Below are 8,292 nucleotides of genomic sequence, written 5' to 3' on the forward strand. Positions count from 1 at the left end.
ACACAGCTACGCCATCTGACATGTAGTCCTTGACCATCTTCTCCAGGCGATCGGTGTTGGAGGTGGATCTGCACGCTTGCTGTTCTGTGTGCTGCTGCATGGGTGTCAGAAAATTTTCCCACTCCAAGGACACTGCCGATACCATTCCCTTTTGGGCACTAGCTGCGGCTTGTGTTGTTTGCTGCCCTCCTGGTCGTCCTGGGTTTGCGGAAGTCAGTCTGTCGGCGTACAACTGGCTAGAGGAGAGGGAGGATGTCAATCTCCTCTCTAAAGTCTCCACAAGGGCCTGCTGGTATTCTTCCATTTTGACCTGTCTGGCTCTTTCTTCAAGCAGTTTTGGAACATTGTGTTTGTACCGTGGATCCAGAAGGGTATAAACCCAGTAATTGGTGTTGTCCAGAATGCGCACAATGCGTGGGTCGCGTTCAATGCAGTCCTAGGCCGAAGAGGTCATAGCCTAGGGTCACAAAACCTGTTTATTTGGGCAATTTCAATGGTGGCAACTGGCGAGTCTGACGTACATAAATCGCAGCAATGGCCGTTAGCAAAGTCTGAATCTCACGAAATGTCTCATGCAGGTAGAAGACATATTGTTAGACTTGGATTCCAAAGATGGGGTCCCTAAATCTCTGCAAACCAGAGTTACAGGGGTCCAAAATTGGTAAAATCCCCCCATACGATTTCATTGCCTCCCTATTTCACTTTCCAAAATCTCACATCTTTTCAAAGGGCAATGGCTCAGCAGTACCAAATTTTCTAGCATTGTAGGGACCCTTAGGGGGGATCATGACTGGTGAGTTTTGCCACTGCTGAGCCATTGCCCTTTGAAATGGTGTGAGATTTTGGAACGGTAAATAGGAGGCCCAATGAAAGCCTATGGGTGATTTTACCAATTTTGGACCCCTGTAACTCTGGTTTGCAGAGATGTAGGGACCCCATCTTTGGAATCCAAGTCTAACAATATGTCTACCTGCATGAGACATTTCGTGAGATTCAGACTTTGCTAACGGCCATTGCTGCGATTTATGTACGTCACCATCACTACCATTGAAATAGCCCAAATAAACAGGTTTTTGTGACCCTAGGCTATGACCTCTTCGGCCTAGGGGCCCGAAACTCACCAGTCATGTTCCCCCTAAGGGTCCCTACAATGCTAGAAAATTTGGTACTGCTGAGCTATTGCCCTTTGAAAAGATGTGAGATTTTGGAAAGTGAAATAGGGAGGCAATGAAATCCTATGGGGGATTTTACCAATTTTGGACCCCTGTAACTCTGGTTTGCAGAGATGTAGGGACCCCATCTTTGGAATCCAAGTCTAACAATATGTCTTCTACCTGCATGAGACATTTCGTGAGATTCAGACTTTGCTAACGGCCATTGCTGCGATTTATGTACGTCAGACTCGCCACCATTGAAATTGCCCAAATAAACAGGTTTTGTGACCCTAGGCTATGACCTCTTTGGCCTAGGACTGCATTGAACGCGACCCACGCATTGTGCGCATTCTGGACAACACCAATTACTGGGTTTATACCCTTCTGGATCCACGGTACAAACACAATGTTCCAAAACCGCTTGAAGAAAGTGCCAGACAGGTCAAAATGGAAGAATACCAGCAGGCCCTTGTGGAGACTTTAGAGAGGAGATTGACATCCTCCCCCTCCTCTAGCCAGTTGTATGCCGACAGACTGACTTCCGCAAACCCAGGACGACCAGGAGGGCAGCAAACAACACAAGCCGCAGCTAGTGCCCAAAAGGGAATGGTATCGGCAGTGTCCTTGGAGTGGGAAAATTTTCTGACACCCATGCAGCAGCACACAGAACAGCAAGCGTGCAGATCCACCTCCAACACCGATCGCCTGGAGAAGATGGTCAAGGACTACATGTCAGATGGCGTAGCTGTGTTGAACAATCCATCTGCACCCTTCAACTATTGGGTATCGAAGCTAGACACCTGGCACAAACTGGCAATGTACGCAATAGAGGTGCTGGCGTTATGTCGGAACGCTGTTTCAGTGCTGCCGGAGGCATCGTCACAGATCGGCGGCGTATCCGCCTCTCTACAGAAAATGCAGACCGTCTGACTCAAATTAAAATGAATCAATCCTGGATTGGAAACGACTACGCAACACTCCCGGACCCCAACCAAGTAACATGAACAATGAACATCTGTGATGGGTTAGCGTTTCCGGTCCCTGTTTATTGAACCTCTCATCTGTATTACATTTATGACTGCATGGCGACAAAATGCAAATTGCTATCCGCACGCTTCTTGTCCTCATGCAAGGCCTGGGTTGTTGTGTCTCAAAGCGTGGCCTTCTCCTCCTGCGCCACCCTCCTCCTGTTCCATCACGTGTGCTGCTGCTGGGTTAGCGTTACCGGTCCCTTTTCCTGGAACCTCTTATATGTATTACATTTATGACTGCATGCCAACAAAAAGCATGTTACCTGTGCAAAGAAAACAGACATTTCCCGCATTTAAAAGACAGTTTTCCCTTTGAAACTTTACAATCGATTTTCTCAAAAACTATAAGCTCTTTTTGCTAATTTTTTTTTCCTCTTGTACCCACTCCCAAGGTGCACATACCCTGTAAATTTGGGGTATGTAGCATATAAGGAGGCATTACAAAGCACGAAAGTTCGGGTCCCCATTGACTTCCATTATGTTCGGAGTTCGGCCATGTTCGGCCCGAACCCGAACATCTAGATGTTCGCCCAACACTACACGTGACCTGTTTGGCCAATCAAAGCGCTAGCCGAACGTTTGGGTAATGTTCGGCCATGCGCTCTTAGTTCGGCCATATGGCTGAACAGTTTGGCCGAACACCATCAGGTGTTCGGCCGAACCCGAACATCACCCGAACAGGGTGATGTTCTGCAGAACCCGAACAGTGGCGAACACTGTTCGCCCAACACTACTCCAGACTTAAACTCCACACACAAGCGGCAGACCACATGGAATAACGCTTATCATACTGGCCATATGTAGCTTAATACCCTCTCTCCCCCTCTCTGAAAACCACAGTTTCACAGTAGTACAATTGGTACCGGTACCAGTAGGGAGATATGAATGGGGTGGCATGTATGGACAGTGTGAGTGTGTTCAATGTTCCAATACGGCTATTTTAATTGTTTTTATTGGTTTGGTCTGTGTATGGCACAACGATTTCATTAAAGCCAATTTTTCTACTTTTTCACAAAACCTATGAGCAACTGGCCTATTTATTTTTGTATTTTTGACTTTTCAATGTGATTTAGGGTTGCTCCCTCTAAAATTGAGGTGTGGGTAGTGATAAATAAGGTGGTTGGTTGAGTCAGGCACTTTTCGATTGTATTTGTAAATTCAGTTTGAGACCCCTGCTCTAGGGATTTGAAAAAGCTCTTGCTAATGCAATGCTATGGGGGATTTTTATAAAATCACATCGCTCGACTGGAATCACACCCATAGCATTACATTAGCAAGAGCTTTTCAAATCACAAAACGCTCAGAAAATCACTTCTAGTGGGTTTCTGGCCTAAGGTCTGGTGCACACCAGAGCGGTTATGGAGCGTTCTAAAAACGTTAGCAGTTTGAAAATTGCTTGGCTAATGTATTTCAATGGGCTGGTGCACACCAGAGCGGTTTGTTTTTTCCACAAACGCAAACTCGGGGGCTGCAGCATTTTTTTGATTTCTGAGGCGTTTCTGCCTCAATGTTAAGGTCTAGGAAAGTGGAAAACCGCTCTGAAAAACGCTAGATCAGCGTGATTTTCCAGGCGTTTTTGTTACAGAAGCTGATCAGTAACCGCTTTACTGTAACAATATATGAAATCTGCTACACAAAAACGCTCCAAGAACCGCAAGGCATGTTTAGAAAACCTCTCTCGTTCACACCTAACCTAGCGATTTGCGGTAGCGTTGACCGTGGGTGATTTTTTTTTTCCACGATTTAACTCGGAAAAAACACTACAAATTCACATTTTTGGAGTGATGGCGATTAGCATTTCTATATATGCTAATGGCTATTGTTCCCCCCCCAAAAAAAATAACACGTTTGCGATTAGCGATAATCACTCAAGTGTGAACACTGCCATAGACAAAAATAGCACTAGTGGTTTTAAAAAACACTAGCGCTTTAGCGATTAACGGGAATCATACGATTCCCACTTAGGTGTGAATGAGCCCTAAACATGCCTAGAACCGCTCTGAAAATCTGCTTCAAAGGGATCTGTTCCCAATCATTTTCCGCATGTGGCAATGCACTTGCGGTAAATTCCCGACTGAAATGAGACCATCTTCACATTCACAAAATTGCACGCATAAACATTTACCGCATGCGTAAAATTTTAAGCATTAACTACCCGCATGCGTAAAAAAAAGTGCTGTACAAGTCCGCAAAAAAGAAATCAAAATTCACAAATTTCTGACTTAACTATAATTTTTTTTTTTTTTATCACCTACTAGTACTTGGTGAGATAACTTGCTTCCTATTGACTTAAATGGAGTCTGCAGCCTTGAGTGCTGTGTTTACTGGACTTAATTTTTTTTTTTTTTGTACTTATCCGTTAGCCGGGCGCATCCGGCAGGTGGCGCTAATTACTATTCCTCCTCCAGGCCGCCACGGACAGTAGGGAAAGATGTAACACTGGTGGAGTTTTGTCGCCCGGCAAACGGATAAGTACCCTTTTTTTTTGTCACTTTTTTCCGCATGTTTACTATGTAATTACTCATGTTTCCCAAAACATTTTTGTGCATTATTCCCAAACATGCGGAACATTTTTAGTGAATGTGGAAAAAATATGGAAATTATCACTGGCGGTAATGTAGCGGTAAACAATCTCTTACTGCCCATTAACCTCTAGCGTTTTGCGGATCTGCTAGAGGTTTTTGGTGTGCACTGGGCCTCAGGCAATGTTTCTCAAACCCTCCTGACTCCCCAGTAGTGCATGTGCAGGCAGTCTCCCCTATGCACAGGTGGGGTAATTAGAGTCTCAGCTAGGTGGCTTGCATGTAGCTGAGACACTGATTACTCCACCTGTGCATAGGGGAGGCTGCCTGCAAAACATGCAACATTGGGGAGTCATAAGGACAGGTTTAACCACTTGAGGACCACAGTCTTTCTACCCCTTAAAGAGACTCTGAAGCAGAGCCGGGACAAGGTCCTCCAGCACCCAAGGCTGAGACACCAAAGTGCGCCCCTCCATCCCTGCCTCCCCAGCCGTCACACACTGATTGCTATTAGACTAAGAGGCGCCACAGGGCCCACAACCTCCCCAACACCTTAATATCTAGTTATCTAGCTTGCAGTCACTCCCATGTATCCCCTTTTCTTATTTCTTTCTGCTTCAAACACAATTAGGAATGACAGCTGAATGAATTCTGCGCCCCCTCCTACCCTGCGCCCTGAGGCTGGAGCCTCTCCAGCCTATGCCTCGGCCTGGCCCTGCTCTGAAGCGAGAATAAAACTCGCTTCAGAGCTTATATTCAGCAGGGGTATGTGTGCCCCTGCTAAAACGGCGCTATCTCGCGGCTGAAAAGGGGTCCCTTACCCCCCAAATCCCCACTTGCAAAATCCACGACCAACTTGGTCGTAGATTTTGCTGCTGCTGGAGGCAGGGCTAACGGCTGCAGCCCTGCCTCTCAGCGAGTCTATCAGCGGCGGATCTCCGACTCTCCCCCGCCCCTCTCAGTTAAGGAAGACTGAGAGGGGCGGGCGAGAGGTGGAGATGCGCGCTGACAAGAGGTGGATTAAGGCTAAATGGGGCCCTAAGCAAAGTAACTGATTTGCGCCCCCCCCCCCCCCTATCATGTCGTAATAGAATCAGAAGATGCAGCTGCACAGCAACATGCCACACACATCGGGGCAGCCGAGCTACTGGTTGCTATGGGCAACAGCCCGCTTTCCTCTCGTGGGTGCACAATGCAGAGTGAGAGATGAATAGCTGGGACATTTGCACTCAGGGGCTGGGGCACCCCTGTGAAGAGGGCACCAGACATCACAGCAGCAGCACTTTCCCCCGGCATCTCCAGCCTGGCAATAGCAGAAAGCTCTGGACACCGCCAAACCGGAAGCTGTTCCCCAGACAGAATTATATAACCACCCCCACCACCGAACAACCGATTTCCTCCCAAACTAGACAGCCACCATGCAGCCTCCATCCCAGTGAATACGATAGTCCAGCAGAGAAGGCATCCGCAGCGGGGGAGAATGACAGCACCAGATGACGCACATTCACCTATTGCGATCCAAGCAATAGAGGTCCCGTCATCCGGAGCCCATTTGTCTCCTCTAGAGTGCTGCCGCTCTGTTACTACTACTATTACTACTTCCTGTCTGATCTGCGAATCAGGAAGTTCAGAGCGAGCGGCTGCACTGTAGAAGAGACAGATGGGTTTTAGATGACTCAAAGCGCCAGAGCTGCAGCCACTAGGACGCGCCCTATAGGCAGTAGCAGTGTTAGAGAGACTTGCCTAAGGTCTCCTACTGAATAGGTGCTGGCTTACTGAACAGGCAGAGCCTAGATTCGAACCCTGGTCTCCTGTGTCAGAGACTCAGAGGCAGAGCCCTTAAGGGGACTCCGCGCAGTGCCTGTGGGTATGCCTTTAAAGGGACACTGTAGGGGGGTCAGGGGAAAATGAGTTGAAGTTACCTGTGCCCGCGCAGCCACTCCCCAATGCTCCGGCCCCGCCTCTGGTTCACTTCTGGAATTTCAGACTTTAAAGTCTGAAAACCACTGCTGCTGCGTTGCCGTGTCCTCACTCCCGCTGATGGCACCAGGAGCGTACTGCGCAGGCCCAGTATAGTCTGTGCCTGTGCCGTGCGCTCATGGTGACATCAGGGGAAGAGAGGACACGGCAACGCAGGCGCAGTGGTTTTCAGACTTTAAAGTCTGAAATTCCAGAAGTGAACCGGAGGCGGAGCATTGGGGAGTGGCTGCACGGGCACAGGATGCCTGTGGGGGACCATTAGAAGCCCCGGTTAAGTTCAACTCCTTTTCCCCTGGCCCTCCTACAGTGTCTTTTTTAAAGCATACCCACAACTAATTAATTACATCCTCACACCTACCGGCATGATGTTTGTAATTATATCCCCCTGGGTTCCTTATATTTCATTGCATTGTGCTGAATCGAGCTGCCGACTTTGGAGAAAAGTTGTCCTGTGTAATACAATGTAACTATGGAAAGATGCATATCATTTTGAAGCTCTTTTCCTCCTCTTTCCAATGATGGCTAAACTGCCACCTTACGATTTTTAGTTTTCGCTATTTTCGTGATCAAATTTGCTGTGGCCGCGATTTTGATTGCAAAAATAGCGAAAACTAAAAGGCATAGGGTGGTGGTTTATATATCATTGGAAAGAGGAGAAAGCTAGCTTTAAAATGATATGCATCTTTCCATAGTTACTGCACTACTCAGAGTCCCTTTAAACATTATACCATCCAGACACCGCTGAAAGGATGGCAAGGGCTGATTTATGTGCTGATGGGGGCCCCTTTGACTCTGAATGTAAAAATAGGAGCAGTAGTATAATGTGTTTTGGGGTGTATTTTTACACATACCCATGCTGGGTGGGAGAAATCTCTGTAAATGACAAATACACCCCAAAACACATTATACTACTGCTCCTGAGTACAGCAATACCACGTGTGGCACTTTTTTGCACCCTAACTGCGCTAAGGGGCCCAAAGTCCTTTAGGATTTCACAGGTCATTTTGAGACATTTGTTTTCAAGACTACTCCTCACGGTTTAGGGACCCTAAAATGGCAGGGCAGTATAGGAACCCCACAAGTGACCCCATTTTAGAAAGAAGACATCCCAAGGTATTCCGTTAGGTGTATGGTGAGTTCATAGAAGATATTTTTTGTCACAAGTTAGCGGAAATTGATTTTTTTTTTCACCAAGTGTCATTTTCCACTAATTTGTGACAAAAATAAAATCTTCTATGAACTCATCATACATCAACTCATCTATGAACTGGTAACCAAATGCCTCAAAATGACTGTTCAGGGTTATAAGCATCTGCAAATTTTGATGACAGGTGGTCTGAGGGGCCGAATTTTGTGGAACCGGTCATAAGCAGGGTGGCCTCTTAGATGACAGGTTGTATTGGCACTAAAGTGCAGTAAGTGCAGGATGTTCTCAAATCGTGACCTGGACATGACATCAGAGAACATGGGCATGTGATGTATTGGGTGCGTATACCAATAAGACCGCAATACATTATTTTTGACTAGACCCATGTTAAGGAGAAGGCCCCAAAAAATGTTACGTTTGGAAACTTGGAGTAGTTTCCACCGAAAAGGCTGGGCTTG

Source organism: Hyperolius riggenbachi, chromosome 12 (genome assembly GCF_040937935.1).
Source record: "Hyperolius riggenbachi isolate aHypRig1 chromosome 12, aHypRig1.pri, whole genome shotgun sequence".
Classification (NCBI taxonomy): Eukaryota; Metazoa; Chordata; class Amphibia; order Anura; family Hyperoliidae; genus Hyperolius; species Hyperolius riggenbachi.